The 19,589-nt window shown below is 43.8% G+C and overlaps 1 long non-coding RNA gene and 1 other non-coding gene across 2 annotated transcripts; both read right to left on the bottom strand.

Annotated features, from left to right (window-relative positions):
• Nucleotides 1-80: 80 nt before the first annotated feature.
• TRNAF-GAA (transfer RNA phenylalanine (anticodon GAA)) lies at nucleotides 81-158 on the bottom strand. Its single transcript has one exon. It is a non-coding gene; the product is annotated as a tRNA-Phe (tRNA).
• A 558-nt stretch (nucleotides 159-716) lies between these two features.
• Nucleotides 717-14,938, bottom strand: LOC138986078 (uncharacterized). The gene is made up of 3 exons (XR_011462972.1): nucleotides 14,544-14,938; nucleotides 7,306-7,427; nucleotides 717-3,153 (listed from the first exon to the last, which is right to left on the bottom strand). It is a non-coding gene; the product is annotated as an uncharacterized lncRNA (long non-coding RNA).
• Nucleotides 14,939-19,589: the final 4,651 nt, after the last annotated feature.

The raw sequence follows: 19,589 nt of genomic DNA, 5'->3' as shown, positions 1-19,589 counted from the left end.
AGCCCACCAGGCTCCTCCCTCCATGGGATTCTCCAGGCAAGAACATTGGAGTGGGTTGCCATTTCCTTCTCCAGGGGATCTTCCCGACCCAGGGATCGAACCTGGGTCTCCTGCATTTCAGGCAGGTGCTTTAACCTCTGAGCCACCAGACCCGGGGATGGCTGGGGAATTCTTAAACCCTTGTAGGGGAGTCCAGATGAGCTGTTGTTTGGTGCCCCTGACTGGATCTTCCCATTCAAAGGTAAAGATGGGCTGTGACGCTGGGACGAGGTGTAAGCAGAAGAAGGCATCCTTGAGATCTAGGCGACTATAAACTTTAGTCCTTGGCGGGAGGAGGCTAAGTAAGGTATAGGGGTTTGGAACAGTGGGGTGTAAAGTCATAGTAGCCTGGTTGACTAGCCTGAGATCCTGTACAGGCTTATAGTCCTGTCCTCCTTCCTTTTTGACTGGCAGGATTGGTGTATTCCAAGCCGACTGGCACTCTACTAGAATGCCTGCTTATTTCAATCTATTGATGTGGGGCAGTATGCTGGCCCAGGCCTCTATCAGTAGCGGGTACTGGCACTTTCTAACCAGGATGGTGCCTGGTTTGAGTTCAGTTATCACTGGGGCTTGATGTTTAGCCAGCCTGGGGGAAAGGGGGTTTTGTCTTCCGCCCAGACCTCAGGGAATAATTGAGTTAGCTCTCTCTCATGCTCTTCTGGCCCACCCGAGGTTACACTCTGATAGATACAGAAAATTTTATGATGATCAGCATGAACAGGCCTAAGATGGAGTCCAGACCCTATGAATTCCTTCTTCTTACATATTCCTGTTGTGGACAATTTTAAGCTACCAACATGACATTACCAACTACCAAGCAGAGAAGAGACACACAGCACACTATTACATAGTATTTCCACTGTATGATATGATGAAGTGAAATCCATGCTTTATGACAAGACGAGAAACACAAACATAAACATTGTCTTTACTTGTTGGGGTCTCCTCCCTCCTCTTTAGTTTATGTTGTATGATGCATTAACCAGAACTTCTGAGGAGACAACATTCTTCATTTTTAAAAAACTTTTCCTTCTTTATTTTTTAAATTATGAAAGCATGATAACACATTTACAGGAGACTTTGAAAATACAAAACAAGTTACATATAGTTCCACTACTTATTACAGTTATTTTTTCATAGATACATTAAGATTTTTAGTTGGAGTTTCAATATCAAACTTTCATAAATTAATAGAATAAATAGAAAAGTAGAAGGATATAGTAGACCTGAAAAGCATTATGAACCAATTCAACATCATTAAGATTTATATAATTTTCACACAATAGGAGGATGCAAATTCTATTCAAGCTCCCATAGACTATAAACCAGGAGACACTGCAACATATCCAGGTGCAAGGTGCAAAAATTTCATAGTCTAAAAGTATTGAAATCATACAGAGTCTGTTCTCTTGTCACTGTGGAATTATGTTAAAAATAAATATAAAAAGATATTTGAAAATAGCCCACATATTTTCAAGTGCAATGTCATAGTTACCAAGAGAGATCTTTGACTTAGCCATTGAAAACCTCAATAAAATTAAAAGACTGCAAAAACACAAAGGGTGATTACAGAGAAGAAAGCATTTAAATGAGAAATTAATATTAAAAGTACTTTAAAAGCCCCATGTATTGGGAATTAAGTGTCCACTTTAAATGATGGTGCATCTAAGAAGCCATAACAAGGAAAATCAGAAAATATTTGTAACAGATTAAAAATGAAAAGACAATTTATCAGAACTTGTTGCATGCAGCTGAAGCTGCTCAATGCAACTAAATACAATGTGGAATCTCGAATAAAGTATAAAAGCAAATAATGGACACGAGCATAAAGTTTTGTGAAATTTGAACAAAATCTGTACTTTAGTTAATAATATCTGCAGTGTATTTTGCAACAGGCATTACAGGATGCCAGGACAATACTAAATGTATTTCAAAATGGAAATTTTGTAATATATTTATTTTCAGTTTCCTAGGAAATGTTCTGTAATATTCAGAACATAAGCCCAGCCAATTCTTAAGCTGTGCAGATGTTAAAGCTTCATAAATGCTATAAATACCCCCTTTCAGTGTACATGTGCAACGTATTATTGCTGTACCTTTAACCAATGGCAAGAACATCCCCTAGGTCTGCAGATGTTTACAGTATTTGTACATTGCTATGGATACAGTATCAAAGGCAGGCGCCAGTAACATGAACAGGATGTAGGGGTTTAGGGCCTCTAACAACAGTGATGGAAAATATTCTCACTCTTAATGCATCTTTCTTGGATAATATTTGTAAAATATTTGGGAGGTGAGCCATGCTGTTGAGAGCATTACTTTGGCGGTTCATCCAGCACTGCTGACAGGCAGCTTGGTGAAATACCAAGGAGCCAGAGACCTAGGTCTGCCACCAGATTGATCGTGTGACATTGGTGGTTACCTTCCTTTGTAGACACTTGATTTCTCCCAATGTAAAATGAGGGTGTGTGTGTGTATGTGTGTGGGGTGTCCTTCTGAAGATTTCTGTAATCCCTTACAACATTCTGATTCTGTTGTTCAGTCACTAAGCTGTGTTTGACTCTTTGCAACCCCATGGACTGCAGCATGCTAGGCTCCTCTGTACCTAACATTCCAGGTTCCTATGCAGTATTGTTCTTTATAGCATTCGACTTTACTTTAACCACCACCAGACACGTCCACAACTGAGCGTCATTTCCGCTTTGGCCCAGCCGCTTCATTCTTTCTGGAGCTATTTGTAATTGCCCTCTGCTCTTCCCCAGTAGTATATTGGATACCTTACGACCTGGTGGGGGTGGGGTCGAAGGGTATCTTATCTTCCAGTGTCATATCTTTTTGCTTTTTCATACAGTTCATGGGGTTCTCCTGGCAAGAACAGTGGAATGGGTTGCTATTTCCTCCTCCAGTGGACCACATTTTGTCAGAACTCTTCACTCTGACCTTTCCGTCTTGGGTGGCCCTGCTCAGCGTGGCTCATGGCTTCACTGAGTTACATAAGCCCCTTCACCACAACAAAGCTGTGATTCATCAAGAGATTCTGATTGGGGTCGGAGGTTTGGATTTTCGAATTATGTACTTATGTATTTATCGCAGATTAAATCATGTAGTTCTCTAAAAAAAAAAAAAAAGAGATTCTGATTAGGAGTGGGTCACAAACATCATTTGATCTCATTCCCTGTGTAGTTAAACGCTTCTAGCGAAGCTAAACAAGGTTAAGGCAGCTTTTTGGAGGCATCCAAGATAAGCTATCCTAGCTGGCCAGCCTTTTTCTATTGTTTCCCATCTTGCTTACAAATCTTGCAGGTTCCAGTTGGCTTCCACACTGTTTTAGGGATGATTTTTTTTTCCCCTTCCAAGGGAGCAACAGGAATGTGGGCAACTCAGCAATCTGTGGCAAATAGTCAAGAATTAAATGAAAATTAGATTAAGTTACCAAACTCACCATTCTGGGAGTTCTTCTCAAGATGCCTGAGTTTAGTAGCAGTTGACATATAGCAACATGATTGGGTATTTAAATCCTGTGTTTGTGTGTGTATACGTATATACAACTTTTTATTTAAATCAGAAATACTTGCTCACAAAACCACAATGTACATTTTGAAGAACAGGCACAGCAAACAAGTTGGGAATGTTGCCTGGATGTGGGGGCAGTAGGGGTGTTGGGGATAAAAGGAAATAAGAAGGGAGTAGACACTGGGATTCAAAGACATGAAATTTATCCAAGGTATCACTAATATAGCTAGTAAGTACTAGGTGACAGTTTGAAGAGAGGTGTCACTCAAAGGCCAACGGAGGGACATTACACCCTGCTGACTTTTGCTCTTAAGTGGAAACATGCATAACAATTACAGATAGATTGAAATGTGACTTGCTATCTATCGATGACCTAAATCAAATCCCTTGTGATTATACAGTGGAAGTGACAAATAGATTCAAGGGATTAAATCTAATAGAGTGCCTGAAGAACCATGGATAGAGGTTCATAACATTGTACAAGAGGCAATGATCAAAACCATCCCCAAGAAACAGAAATACCACTGGGATGACCCAGAGGGATGGTACAGGGAGGGAGGTGGGAGGGGGGTTCAGGATGGGGAACACGTGTACACCTGTGGCGGATTCGTGTTGATGTATGGCAAAACCAATACAATATTGTGAAGTAATTAGCCTCCAATTAAAATAAATAAATTTAAATTAAAAAATAATAAAAGAAAAAGGTAAAAATGGTTGTCTGAGGAGGCCTTACAAATAACTGAGAAAAGAAGAGAAGCAAAAGGCAAAGGAGAAAAGGAAAGATATACCCATCTGAATGCAGAGTTCCAAAGACTAGCAAGGAGAGATAAGAAAGCCTTCTTAAGTGAACAGTGCAAAGAAGTGGAGGAAGGCAATAGAATGGGCAAGACTACAGATCTCTTCAAGAAAATGAGACACCAAGGGAACATTTCATGTAAAGATGGGCACAATAACGGAATAGTATGGACCTAACAGAACCAGAAAATATTGAGCAGAGGTGACAAGAATACACAGAAGAACTATATAAAAAAGATCTTAATGACCCATAACCATAATGGTGTGACCAGTCACCTAAAGCCAGACATCCTGGAGTGTGAAGTCGAGTGGCTCCCTGGGAAGCATCACTACAGACAAAGCTAGTAGAAGTGATAGAATTCCAGCTGAGCTATTTCAGTTCCTAAAAGATGATGCTGTAAAAGTGCTGCACTCAGTATGCCAGCAAGTTTGGAAAACTCAGCAGTGGCCACAGGACTGGAAAAGGTCAACTTTCATTCTAATCTCAAAGAAGGGCAATGCCAAAGGATGTTCAAACTACTGCACTCATTTCACATGCTAGCAAGATCATGCTCAAGATCCTCTAAGCTAGGCTTCAACAATATGTGAACTAAAAACTTCCAGATGTATAAGCTGGATTTAGAAAAGGCAGAGGAACCAGAGGTCAAATTGCCAACATCTGTTGGATCATAGAAAAGGCAAGAGAATTTCAGAAAAACATCTGCCTCGGCTTCACTGACTATGCCAAAGCCTTTGACTGTGGATCACAACAAACTATGGAAAATTCTTAAAGAGATGGGAATACCAGACCACCTGACCTGCCTCCTGAGAAGCATGTATGCAGGAAAAGAAGCAACAGTTATAACCAGACATGGAATAACGGACAGGTTCCAACTTGGGAAAGGAGTACGTCAAGGCTGTATATTGTCACCCTGCTTATTTAACTCCTAAGCAGAGTACATCATGTGAAATGCCACGCTGGATAAAGCACAACCTGGAATCAAGATTGCCAGGAGAAATACCAGTAGACTCATATGCAGATGACACTACCCTTACGGCAGAAAGTGAAGAAGAACTAAAATGCCTCTTTATGAAAGTGAAAGAGGAGAGTGAAACAGTTGGCTGAAAACTCAACATTCAGAAAACAAATGTTTTCTGGTCCCATCACTTCATGGCAAATAGATGGGGAAATAATGGAAACAGTGAAAGATTTTAGTTTCTTGGGCTCCAAAATCACTGCAGATGGAGATTGTAGCCATGAAATTAAAAGATGCTTGCTCCTTGGAAGAAAAGCTATGACAAACATAGACAGCGTATCAAAAAGCAGAGACCTTACGTTACTGACCAAGGTCTGTATAGTCAAAGCTGTGGTTTTTCGTATGGATAAACCATAGTAGTCTATGGCTATCCATAGTAGTCATGTATGGATGTGAGAGTTGAACCATACAGAAGGCTGAGTCTGAAGAATTGATGCTTCTGAATTATGGTGGTTTGAGAACACTCTTGAGAGACCCTTGGATTGCAAGGAGATCAAAGCAGTCAACCCTAAAGGAAATCAACCCTGAATATTCATTGGAATTAGTGATGTTGAAGCTCCAATACTTTAGCCACCTAATGCAAAGAGCTGACTCACTGGAAAGGACCCTGATGCTGGGAAAGATTGAAGGCAGGAGGAGAAGGGGATGACAGAGGACAAGATGGTTGGATGGCATCACCAACTCGATGGATGGGCGTTTGAGCAAACTCTGGGATATGGTGAAGGACAGGGAAGCCTGGAGTGCTGCGGTCCATGGGGTCCCAAAGGGTCGGACATGACTGAGTGACTGAACAACAATAATATATTAGTTCTCTCAGAGGGTTGTTATGTTGTTACCTTTCCCTTGGAAAGTAGAATACCTGCAAGATTCCCTCTTAGGAAGCTTTATCTTTGTCTCTTTTCTCTTTATCAGATTCATCTTTTTGGGTGATTTCATTTCTTAGTAGTAGGAAAGTTAAGGTTAATGCAACTTGGGTTTTCTGAGGTTGTATCAGTGTGAGTAATTCTAGTTCATTGAGATTTAGATGATTCTAGAGGGTTAAACGGAGAAGGCAATGGCACCCCACTCCAGTACTCTTGCCTGGAAAATCCCATGGACGGAGGAGCCTGGTGGGCTGCAGTCCGTGGGGTCACTAAGAGTTGGACACGAGTGAGCAACTTCCCTTTCACTTTTCACTTTCCTGCATTGGAGAAGGAAATGGGAACCCACTCTAGTGTTCTTGCCTGGAGAATCCCAGGGACGAGGGAACCTGGTGGGCTGCCATCTATGGGGTCGCACAGAGTCATGTACGACTAAAGCGACTTAGCAGCAGCAGCAGCAGAGGGTTAAAAAGTGGAAAGTTTTTCAAAATTTAGTTCTTTTTAAAACATATTTAAGTATGATTGACTTACAATATTTTATTAGTTTCAGGTGTACAACAGTCATTCAATATTTTTACAGATTATACTCCATATAAAGTTATTATGAAATATTGACTACATTCCCTGTGCTGTACATTACAACCTTGTTAGCATCTATTTTGTCCCTAGAAGTGTGTACCTCTTAAGCCTCTTCATCTATTTTGCCCTTCTTCCCAACCCTCTCCTCTCTGGTAGCCCCTAGTGTGCTGGTTTTGCTGGGCAATGGCAGCAGCTGCAGCTCCCAGTCAGCCACACCATCACTAGGGTAAACAATGGGCACACTTATAGTATTCACACAACCATTCAGTACAGTGTTCAACAAATTACATGATATATTCAACACTGTATTATAAAATAGACTTTGTACTAGATGATTTTGCCCAACTGTAGGCTAATGAAAGTGTTCTGAGCATGTTTACATTAGTCTAGGCAAAGCTATGATGCTGGTAGGTTAGTTGTATTAAATGAATTTTTTATTTACTATTCAGTGTACAAATAGGTTTGGGCTTCCCAGGTGGTGTTAGTGGTAAAGAACCCACCTGCTAGTGCTGGAGACATAAAGAGACACAGGCTCGATCCCTGGGTCAGGAAGATCCCCTGAAGGAGGGCATGGTAACCCACTCTGGTATTCTTGCTTGGAGAATCTCATGGACAGAGGAGCCTGGTCCATAAGGGTCATAGAGAATAGGACAGGATTGAAGCAACTTAGCACGCATATACAGTGGGTTTATTGGGACATAACCAAAGAAGTTTTGTATTTCAACTTACTCCTATGCCCGGTTAACTTATCCTAGTGCTGCTTCCCCCATCCCTCTGCCTCCATACACACATACACCTACCCATCATGGAAACTGACTATACTGTATATAATTTAAATTTGGGCTTACCTCCTTTTATTTATTTATTTATTTTGATGTCTCTTCCTCTCCCTCCCCTACATTTCTTGCAGCATTTTCTCACTTATGTCCCTTTTATTAAGGACTTTTCCCCCAGGTGTTTTCAATGTGTGTCTTTGTAGGGCAAACATTCTGAGCTCTTGAATGCAGGGAACTCCCCCCCCACCCCCCCACTGTCTCTCATTTGAATAATTTGACCGAAGATAAGATTCTACATTCAAAGTACCTTTCCCAGTATTTTTAAACTATTATTCACTGTCTTCTATCACCCAGTGTAGCTGTTTGGTATCTGTTCATTGTCATTCCTCTGGAGGTGATCTGTTCTTTCCCTCTGGAAACTTATAATTTTTCTCTTGATTATTGTCAATTTTTATTGTTATGTCTAGAGATTCGTATGCTTTATTTCTTTTGGCCCTTTATAAGTCCTTTCTTTTAAAATTTTTATTTATTTACTTTTGGCTGTGCTGGATCTCTGTTGCTACGCAGGCTTTTCTCTGTGGCAATCAGGGGCAACTCTGTAGTTGTGGTGCATGACTTCTCATTGAGGTGGCTTCTCTTGCTATGGTTCCCAGGCTCTAGAGCACAGGCATGTGGGCTTTATTGCTCCACGGCATGTGATCTTCCTGGATCAGGGATCCAACCTGTGTCTCGTGCATTGGCAGATGGGATTCTGAGCCACCAGGGAAGCCCTTTTAAGACCTTCCAAATACAGTTGTTTGTGGGAAATTTCTCTCCATTTTTTCTTCAAATATTTTTTCTACTCCATTTTTACGTTTCTATCTGGAACTTATGCCCCTTTCTTTATCATCCACATTTCCAAGCTTCTTTTGTATTTTATGTTTTATATTTTCCCACTGTGAGACACTCATAGACCTGTGTCTACAAATTTGTTCTTCAACTATATCCATTTTATTTCATGTGTTCTATTTTCATTTAATACATTCTTTATTTCAACTATTCTATTTTTCATGCCTAATAGTTTTACTTAGTTCTTTTTAAATGATTTCTTGTTCACATACCATATTGCTAACATCTTCTCTTTTTAATTCCTCATCTACTCAAGGAGAATTTTTAGATTTCCAGTCCTTCTGTTTCAACACTTCTGTTTCAGATGACAGGTGTGGCTTAGCATATGTTTGTGATTCTCAACTTTCCAGTGCTTTAGTTTGTAATCTTGTATCCCTTGGGATACCAACCAGCAGGTCTGATAATGCACTGCAGGGAGGGCTAAGGCCAAGCCCTAGTCTACACTGAAATCAGTGATTTAAGGATGAATATCCAGGAGCCATAGACCCCTTAAAGAATCCTTTCCTGTTTGACACCATTCCATTGGTCACTCTTTTGCCTGAGCTTTTTCACTTTTGAGCTTTTTGATACCAGTGTAGTCCACAATCCTGGTGCTTTGGTTGGCAGTATAGGGGTGATTGCTCGGGGGCTCTCAGTCTGTTTTCCTGAACTCTCTCTCATTATCCAGTGGGCTTTTATGTTGCTAATATCAATAGAAGCTGTCATGGGCCCTGTTGTTGCCCATTTCTGTGCAGAAGGGTCAGGCCCATAGCTGTGTTCAACTTGAGGGAGAGACGAGAACAGATTAAAAGTTCTCCACCAACCTTCTCCCTACTGCCCAATTCATCCACCCCAACACCAATTCTAGCTTTTTGTCTGAGGAGTGGGGTGGGAGTGGGGAGGATATTCCCTACATTTTCTCTTTGGTTTTAGGAATTCATGCTTCTCTCATATGTTTACTATTTCTTCATGGTTGATCTTGGGAGAAGGATTCAGTGGCCTGAGGTAGTTGGCTGTCTGGGCAGGGATCTTCCCTCCCTGTCTTCAAGTATAAGTTGTTACCTCAGACAGTTGTGGATGTTGGCTATTTTATATCAGTGTCTAGAACAAAATTAATATTTTAAAAGTATTGAGTGTTTTTTTTTTTTTTTTTTTTAACTTTTGTCAGGTTGGTTTATTTCTTTCCTTCAGTTTTTGTGGTAACAAAGATTTGGAATTGTTAGGTAGTTAGAATAGGGAAAAGGAGTCCAAAATGGTGGTGGCTAAAAGACAAGGAAGAGAAAAGCCCGTGAAAATAGAACAGAGGAAGGTCAAAGGAAGGTCCGAGGACCGGAGTGAGGACTTCAGGTAGAACAGCACTCCTGACTAAGCCCAATTTTCATTGGGCAGGCCTAAGGGGAAGGAAAAAAACGTATAAAAAGAGGAGCCAAAGGGCTCTCTCTCTCTCTCTTTCTTCCCTGTGTGCATGTGTTTTCTCTCTCTTTCTCTCTCTCTCTTTCTCCCTCGTGTGTGTGTGCTCTTTCTCTCTCTCTCTCTCTCCCTGGCATGTGTATGCTCTTTCTCTCTCTCTTTCTCCTCCACTCTCTTCTCTTCGTGTTTTTGGGTTGGCATGCCCCTCACGCTTCAAGGATGGATTCTCCTGCTATCTTCCAAATAAAATAGAGTTGTAACACTGATTTGTCTAAGAGGTATAACACAGTCTGTTCGAGACCTGCGAGCTATAACATGGTCTGTCCAAGACCTGAGGGCTGTGACGCGCTGAGGGCTTTAATGTCCATCACTCCAAATCTTTGTTGTGATGAGACAGAACTGAGGGGAATACACTCACCTGACATCTATGGTGCCATGACTCAGATTTAACCTGGCTGAAACATCCTTGGTGCGGGCCCCCCACAAGGAGGAGGCCATGCACAGCAGGATCCCAACTCAACGAAAGCTCCTGTGGTTGAAGCGGAACGTGAAGAAAACCCAGCGCAAGGGAACTAACAAGAGGCCCATTGTGCTGGACACCAGGACACCAGAAAATGAACTCAGCAGAAAGCTCACGCGGCTCAGCCTCAGATTCCAGAAGACCTCTGGTTAAGGTAGGAGGTCCTCGCTCCTATAGCTGGAAGGACATGCCTAACAAAATCTTAATTCCTTTACAATCTCTGGTTTCTTTCCTTGAAACCCCGTGAACAGGTGGGCGGCAGTGGGCGCAATTAAGGGACTCTGGAGAGGCTACTCTTCGGTACGTCCCAAAGGCACTATCTGCTGGGCCCCAGTAGCTGATACCCAAGCCGGTGGGGTTCTTCTATCCTTACTCTTCTCTGTGCCAAGAATCAGGCCAATGAAAACTGTGAGCACAGGTCAGGTATTTAGCAGATTTTCCAGCAGGCTACGAAGGGGATCCCTTGGCACGTTTTTCCCACTGCTTTTTCCTCCTGTCCTTCAGGTCTCTCTCGGGACTCAAGCCCGGCCAAAACTAATGAAGCTCAGGCTCTGTCTCATTCCAAAAATTCATTGAGAGACAAAGCGATAAGTAAGAGGTGGATTTGTTAGGATTCAGAGAGAAGTCACTCTTCAGGGTGTGAACCATTGCCGAGGGCAAGGGCTGGGGCCATGGAATTAGGCCTGGCTAGGTTTTGCTAGTGAATTCATATGCTAATGAGTGGGAGGATCATCACAACCATTGGGGAACCACCCACTCCTCCATCTTTTGACAGTGACTTAGAGCTGTCCTGCCACCCCTGGGTGTGTCTGCTGGCTTATAGATTGGGCATTAAGGTTTACTTGAATTTGACTTGTCATCTAGGACCCAATTGGTTTTAATTGGTTTATGTTATGCCCTTGTGCTATGTCATTCTTTCTCTTTTATTTTATTTTTATGTCATTCTTTCAAAGGTTGTGCTCTGTCCCCTCCCCTCCTGTTTCATGCTCCTTTTCTCAGCCCCACAATGTTTCCTCTACGATCTTCTGGAGAGACAACCAGAAAATAGCTGGCCTTGGGAGGGAAATACTGTGTAATATCCAACCCCTTAATCCTACCCAGCACTGGTCACACTGGAGACCTTGGGGATGCCCAACTCCAGTCCGGGGGTCCCAGGAGGTTAACCTACCTTGACCTGCTTAGGGATCTGGTCCTCGAAAGGTTGTCACACCTCAACCTGCTTGGGGATCCGCCAGTCCCAGGGGTCCCAGGAGGTCGTCACACCTCGACCTACCCAGGGGCCCAATTCTAGGGAGGCCGTCACGCCTCAACCTGCCCAGGGATTCAATCTCTAGGAGGCTGTCACGCCTCAGCCTGCCTGGGGATCTGCACCCTGACCCGGGGACGCCTGGCTCTCTGGTTGCAACAGTACTGGGTAGGATAAGCTTCAGAAAGACTCACCTCTAAGGAAGTCCACCCACGGAAATTGAAGGAGGCCTATTAGTTTTTTCTTTTCCTTTTCCTCCCTGTCATGACTGTCTTTAAGATGGGAAATAACCAATCCACTTCTGGGCAGACACCCTTGAGATGCATCCTTGATAACTGGAAGCTGTTCGATCCTCACTCCGAGGAGGAGTCACTTAAAATTCTTTTGTGCCACTGCATGGCCACAATACCCACTGGGGGATTAGGAACACTGGCTGAGGATGGGAACTTAAATTACAATACCATCCTGCAGCTGGAATTATTCTGCAAAAGACAAGGGAAATGGACAGAGATCCCCTATGTCCAAATTTTCTTTTGACTAAGAGATATGAAGGAACTATGCCTTAAGTATGGGATTGTTGTACGCCCTAAAAGTGAGCTTACTAGGCAAATGGTGTTAGGCACAGGCAACCAAGAGGAGGAACCCCGCCCCCACAAAGGCTCACCTCCCTTGCTCCCAAAGAGACTAGAGCCTCCCATAGCTCCCGAATTGTCTGGTGGTGCTTCCTTGTATCCAAATGTGCCCCCATATCCAGGAGCACCCCGTCCACAAAAGCCAGCTCGAGTATGTCTTTAGTTGAAACTGGAGGAGAATTCGGACCAACCCGGGTCCATAAGCCCTTCTCCCTCTTAGAACTAAGACAGTCAAACAAGACCTGGGAAGCTATACAGATGACCCAGGCAAATATATAGATACATTCCAACATATAACCTTGGCTTTTGATTTGATGTGGAAAGACATCATAGTCATATTTAGTCAAATTTTATCTGACCCTGAACATAGTAGGGTCTTAAAGGAAGCCCAAAGGTATGCAGCGGGGCTTCGCATGTCAAGTGATAGATACCCATAGGAGAAACTGCATTCCCCTCCTTTGATCCTAATTGGAATTATAATAACCTTGAGCACATCTGAGAAAAAGATCATTTTCTAATCTGTGTGAAGGCAGGACTAAAAGCAGCCCAACGAAAAGTAATCAGCTATGCCCGAGTCTCAGCAATAACTCAGGAGCCCAACAAGAACCCCATTACCTTTCTGGAAAGGCTAAAAGAGGCCCTCCAAAAGTTTACCAATCTGGACTTAGACTCTTACGAGGGACAGGTGATTTTAAAGGACAAATTCCTGTCCCAATGTGCATCAGATATCAGAATTAAGTTACAACAGCTACAGCAGCAGGGCCCTGCTGCCCCTTTAGATGAGATGATCCAGGCAGCCACCAATACCTTTTATAACAGAGAACAGGAGAAGGAGGCCAAAGACCAGGAGAGGGGGAGAAGGAAAGAGACAAGGCATGCCCAGATTCTGGCCGCCCTCCAGAGAAGCCCCATGGCACACCCTGATTCCTTGAAGGACAAGGCACGAGGCAAATGCCTAATTTGTAGACAGGCAGGGCATTGGGCCAAAGAGTGTCCAAACTGTGACAAGTCTCCTAGAACTGGCTTGCCACAAATGCCATCAAATGGGACATTGGGCGGCACTCTGCCCTGGGGACCCAAGAGCCTCAAGGTCAAGTGCCAAGCCTTCTCTCATGATGGTTCAAGAAGACTGAAGTGGCCCGCTCCAGCCAGCCCGCCTGTCACAGATAACCATCACGGGGCTGGAGCCAAGGGTGCAACTGGATGTGGCAGGTAGGTCCTAGAATTTCTTGGTTGACACAGGGATCTACCTACTCTGTCTTGATCTCCTACTCTGGAGCCTTCTCCTCCCAAACCTGTACCATTTTGGGTGCTACAGGAAAAACAACTAAAAGATTCACCCGAGCTCTTTGTTGCTGGGATGGACAAATATTTTCCCACCAGTTTCTGGTGGTCCCTGAGTGTCCTACTCCCTTATTGGGAAGAGATATACTTACAAAACTGGGGACCACCCTTGTGATGGGAAGTTTTTCAGCCCCTAGAGCTCTACAGCCCCTGGTTACTACTGAAGAACCCATTACACCTTCTTCAATAGAGAGGGACCAAAAACTACGGGAAGACAAAATCAACCCCCAGGTGTGGGACCAGGGGATTCCTGGGCGAGCCCACCAAGCTGAACCGGTCATCATTGTCCTCCGAGATCCCACTCAGTTTCCTAACCGGAAACAATATCCTCTCAAAAGAGAGGCTCAGGAGGGACTACAGCCTTTAATAAATAAATTCCTTGCTTGTGGGCTATTGGTCCCCACCAGTTCACCATGTAACACCCCAATTCTCTCAGTAAAGAAAAAAGACGGAACCTGATGAATGGTTCAAGATCTCCGGATTATAAATGAAGCTGTAGTCCCCCTCCATCCCACAGTACCCAATCCCTATGTAATCTTGGGAGAAATTCCACCCAGTGCCAAGTGGTTTACAGTCTTGGATCTAAAAGATGCATTTTTTTTTTTTTTTTTTTTGCATACCACTGGCTAAAGAATCCCAATATATTTTTGCCTTTGAGTGGGAGGCCCCAGGAGAAAAACACCAACAGATGACTTTGACAGTATTACTTAAGGGTTTCAGAGATAGCCCCCACCTGTTTGGACAGGCCCTTAGCTGGGATCTCTTAAATCTGGACCTGGGACCTAATGGGAAAATATTACAATACGTAGATGACCTACTAATCTGCTCTCCAGATGAGGAAAATGCCCAACAACATGCAATTCAGGTTCTAAACTTTTTGGCATAAAGGGGACATAAAGTCTCCCATGCTGAGGCATAGATAGTGGAGACAAAGGTCACTTACCTGGGAGTTCGGATTACACACGGGTCCAGAAGCTGTCCTCTGATCGGGTACAAGGAATCCTCCAGTTGCCCTCCCCCACGACTCAAAAACAATTGCGAGCTTTCCTGGGGCTAACTGGGTATTGTAGAATCTGGATACCCAACTATGGTCTAATTGCCCAGCCCTTATATGAAAGCTTAAAAGGATGAGATAATTCAATCCCACTGATGTGGGGAACTCCTCAAAAGAAGACAGAGGCTATACTAAAATAGGCCTTAATTCAGGCATCTGCCTTGAGGTTGCCAGACCCAGAAAAAGCATTCCAACTTTATGTCCATGAAAGAGTGAGAATAGCCTTGGGAGTGTTAGCTCAAAGGTTGGGATCTGAGCCCCAGCCTGTAGCTTGCTTATCCAAAAGACTCGATCCAACCTCCCAAGGCTGGCCTCCCTGCCTTCAAAATCTTGCAGCTATTGCAGTCATGATTGAAGATGCTTTAAAACTCTCCTTTTGGGACAAACTAACTATTTTTACTAGCCACCAAGTAAAACAACTCCTAAAGGGGAGAGGCCATTTATGGATGTCTGATTAAAAAATCCTCAGATATCAAGTAATGCTGATGGAAAATCCAGGCCTCACTATATCCCTTGTGAGGTTCTTAACCCAGCCACCCTCCTGCCTACCCCCGAGGGCTCTCTCCCCTTTCATTCTTGTCTAGAAACCTTGGACCACTGGACAAAACCCCAAGAGGGATTGTCGGAAGATCCTCTGACCAATCCTGAGGAAATCTGATACACTGATGGAAGCAGCTTTGTCATAGATGGAAAAAGAAGAGCTGGATATGCAGTAGTCTCCAATTTTGAGATCATAGAGGCTAAGCCTATGGAAAAAGAAGAGCTGGATATGCAGTAGTCTCCAATTTTGAGATCATAGAGGCTAAGCCTATGGAAAAAGAAGAGCTGGATATGCAGTAGTCTCCAATTTTGAGATCATAGAGGCTAAGCCTCTGCCACCAGCCCAATTAGCTGAGCTCATAGCCCTGACCCAAGCTTTAGAGCTGGGAAAAAGAAAAAGAATAGCCATCTACACTGACTCCAAGTATCCCTTTCTGGTGATACATGCACATGCTGCTATTTGGAAAGAAAGGGACCACTTGACCACCCAAGGGTCCCCAATCAAATATGGTGATCAAATCCTTAGGCTCTTGGAGGCAGTCCATCTGCCCACTGAGGTTTCAGTCTCCTACTGTAAAGGACACCAAAAAGGGAGCACAGAAATGGCACGAGGGAACCAAGCAGCCGATCAGGCAGCTAAGAGAGCAGCATTACAGAACCATGACCTAATAGGGATTGCCACCTTAGTTCCACAGACTAATTTGCCAGAAACTCCTTCATATACTGAAGGTGAGACTCTTAAAGCTAAGAGTGAGGGCTTTCAAGAAGATCATATGGGGTGGTTCCAAAAGGAGGGACTCCTTTTTCTTCCTGGGAACCTCCAGTGGAAGTTGGTTAACTCCTTATATGCCAGCTCTCATTTAGGGGAAAAGGCCCTCCAAAACTTACTAGAAAGGTCCTTCAGAGGAACAGGCCTCCAAACAACTATAAGGCAAGTGGTCTCCTCTTGTCCCACTTGCCAATTAAACAGCCCCCAAGGAGCTCGAAGATCCTAGTTGGCCCAGCACATCCAATGACGTGGGACATATCCAGGAGAGGACTGGCAGATGGACTTCACCCAGATGCCAGTTTCTCAAGGGTATAAATTCCTATTAGTCATGATAGATACATTCACAGAATGGATTGAAGGCTTTCCCACCCAGACTGAGAAGGCTGCTGCTGCTGCTGCTAAGTCGCTTCAGTTGTATCCGACTCTGTGCGAACCCATAGAGGTGGTAAAAAACTGCTCCATGAAATCATTCCACGATTTGGTCTGCCCAGGTCATTACAAAGTGACAATGGGACATCATTTACTTCTAAGGTCACCCAAGGGGTCTCTAAGGCACTGGGCATTACTTATTATCTCCATTGTGCCTGGAGGCTCAGTCTTCAGGAAAAGTAGAAAGAGCCAACCAATTCTTAAAATCAGTGATAAAAAAGATAACCCAGGAAATGGGATGGAAGGAGGCTTTACGAATAGCCCTCCTCTGCACCTGTATGGCCTCTAAGGAACAGGTTGGTCTTAGTCCTTATGAGATGCTATATAGGAGACCTTTTGTTTATGTCAATGACCTCTTCCTAGACCCAGAGGTTCAGACCCTCCAGTCTTATACCATGGCCATTGGGTAATTCAAACAGGATATACACTTGTGGGGTATGAATTGGGACCCAAAAGATTCTAAGGAGTCACCACTATATGCTCCAGGGACTCAAGTCTTAATTAAAGTCTGGAAAGATGGGTCCCCAAAGGCTCAACTCCAGCCCACATGGAAGGGCCCCTACCCCGTAATACTTTCTACCCCCACAGCAGTCAAGGTACCAGGACATGACTCCTGGATTCACTACTCACGAGTCAAGCCATGGAAGAAAACAGAAGAGGACACAATACACCTGTGAGCCCCTGGGAGATCTCAGATACCTATTCAGGACTACCAATGAATGCCATTCTAATGAACACCCCCAAAATCTGGTTTCTGGGGATAAGATTTCTCAGGAGAGCTGTAAAGAGCCAGCACAGCTTGACAGAGATTGTACTCCAAAACAGACAGGAGATAAATCTTCTGATCCCTGAACAAGGAGGGACTTGAGCCATCCTGGCGATGTGAATTTAGAATTGGCTAATGCCCCTACTCGTTATGCCATATTGATGCTGCTTATGATTGCCCCATGTATTATCAATTGTCTAACCTGTTTTGTCTCTGACCAGGTCAACAAAGCTACAACATGCAGTGCCAGTTCAACAAAGATATAAAACTACAGCCGACCACAGAAAATATCACTCACCCTTAGACGGACACCGCTATAAGGACTCTGAGGCTTGAGACTAGCAAGAGGAGGAGGCCCAATGCCCCTTGCCATCCCAGTTCAGCAGGAAGTAGCCAGAAAGACCTCGATGCCCCTATTCCCAAAGAATTAGGCCTCCCATCTCTTGGGGGAATGTTAGGTAGTTAGAATAGGGAAAAAGAGTCCAAAATGGTGGTGGCTAAAAGACAAGGAAGAGAAAAGAGGAAGGTCAAAGGAAGGTCCAAGGACCAGTGTGAGGACTTCAGGTAGAATAGCACTTCTGACTAAGCCCAATTTGCATAGGCAGGCCCAGGGGGAAGAAAAAAACATATAAAAAGAGGAGCCAAAGGGCGCACTCCCCCCCGCCCACCGCATGCGTGCGCTCTTTCTCTCTCTCTCCTCCACTCTCTTCTCTTCGTGTCTTTGGGTTGGCATGCCCTCATACTTCGAGGATGGATTCTCCTGCTATCTTCTAAATAAAATAGAGTTGTTAACACTGATTTGTCTAAGAGCTATAACAGTCTATTCGAGACCGGAGAGCTATAACATGGTCTGTTCAAGACCGAGAGCTGTGACGCGCAGAGGGCTTTAATGTCCGTCACTCCAAATCTTTGTTGTGATGAGACAGAACTGAGGAGAATACACTCGCCTGACAGAATGATGGATTAATTACAGCTCAAGCAGGCAGGATTTCTTGAAACAACATACTGGTTACAGCTCAGTTAAATGGACAGTGGATAGTTCACCCCAAGATGTAGGAGTGGGCTGGCTGCAAAGCAGTGGCCACGATCCCTCTTGACTTTCCCTTTTATACTCTGTCTCCTCTTCTTGGTTCTGCCCTGTCCAAAAATAGGGCTTGTACCCGCCACCAATCAGGAAAGGGAATGCAAATATATGCTCAAGACCAATTGACAGTTGCAAGTTACATAACAACAGGCTCTATTGCTCATGTTGTTCCCATAATTAAGTCTGTTATAGTCAGACATGTGTATGTATAGAATATTTATGAACCTTTAATGGGCTCCTCGCTGACTATGGTTACTTGAGGACACAGCTGTGCATCGAGGGGGCATGTGCTGGACTTGGAGAAGCCCCTGTGGTTAGTCTGTATTTACTGTGTGCCTAGGGCACGTGTGCACGGAGAAGGCGATGGCACCCACTCCAGTACTCTCGCCTGGAAAATCCCATGGACGGAGGAGCCTGGTAGGCTGCAGTCCATGGGGTCGCTAAGAGTTGGACACGTCTGAGTGACTTCACTTTCCCTTTTCACCTTCATGTATTGGAGAAGGAAATGACAACCCACTCCAGTGTTCTTGCCTGGAGAATCCCAGGGACGACGGGGCCTGCTGGGCTGCCGTCCTATGGGGTCGCACAGAGTCCGACACGACTGAAGCGACTTAGCAGCAGCAGCAGCAGCAGCAGGGCACATGTGCAGGAGTTGATAAAGTCTCTGTGGTTATTTTTGTAGCATATCTGTGAGCTTTCCTGGGCATGTCTGGGATGGGGTGTTTCAAGATAAGCTTGCATCCTTTTAGGCTAGGCCACCCCTCATTGCTCATGTCTAACTTCCTACCTAACACTTTCAAAAGACCTCAATCCCAAACTTTTATTTTCAAAGAGTGGGGAGTATGCAGGTATGACAATTCACTAATTTCATCAGCTTTTTAAAAATTGTGGTTGATTTATGATATAAATTAGTTTCAAGTGTACAACAAAATTTTATATTCCATGTAATGTTAGTATAAAATACTCTATATTTCTTGTGCTGTACAGTATATCCTTGTAGCTTATCTATACCTTCTTAATCCCCTATCCCATCTCGCCCCTCCCCTTTTCCCTCTCCCCACTGGTGACCACTAGTGGTTTGTTCTATCTTTCAGTCTATTTGTGTTTTGTTACATTCATAGCATTTTTAGCTCTGCAGCAGTGTTCTTTGACCATTGTCAGGACTCCAAGTATTGTTTACACTGAGTGTTGGGCTCCCAGTGAAGGTATTATGTGTATTATTGACACAAACATGTTGTCATGTATAGAAATCATCCCCAGATATCAAGAAATCAGGGTCAAACCACGTGGGTTCTTATTCTAAAATTTCTCTAAAACTCTTACTACTCAAAGTGGTCTACAGATCAC

The sequence above is a fragment of the Bos mutus genome, chromosome 28, assembly GCF_027580195.1.
Source record: "Bos mutus isolate GX-2022 chromosome 28, NWIPB_WYAK_1.1, whole genome shotgun sequence".
NCBI classification, from domain to species: Eukaryota; Metazoa; Chordata; class Mammalia; order Artiodactyla; family Bovidae; genus Bos; species Bos mutus.
The sequence above is the reverse complement of the archived record's forward strand: the minus strand, read 5'-3'. Positions and strand labels throughout refer to the sequence as shown.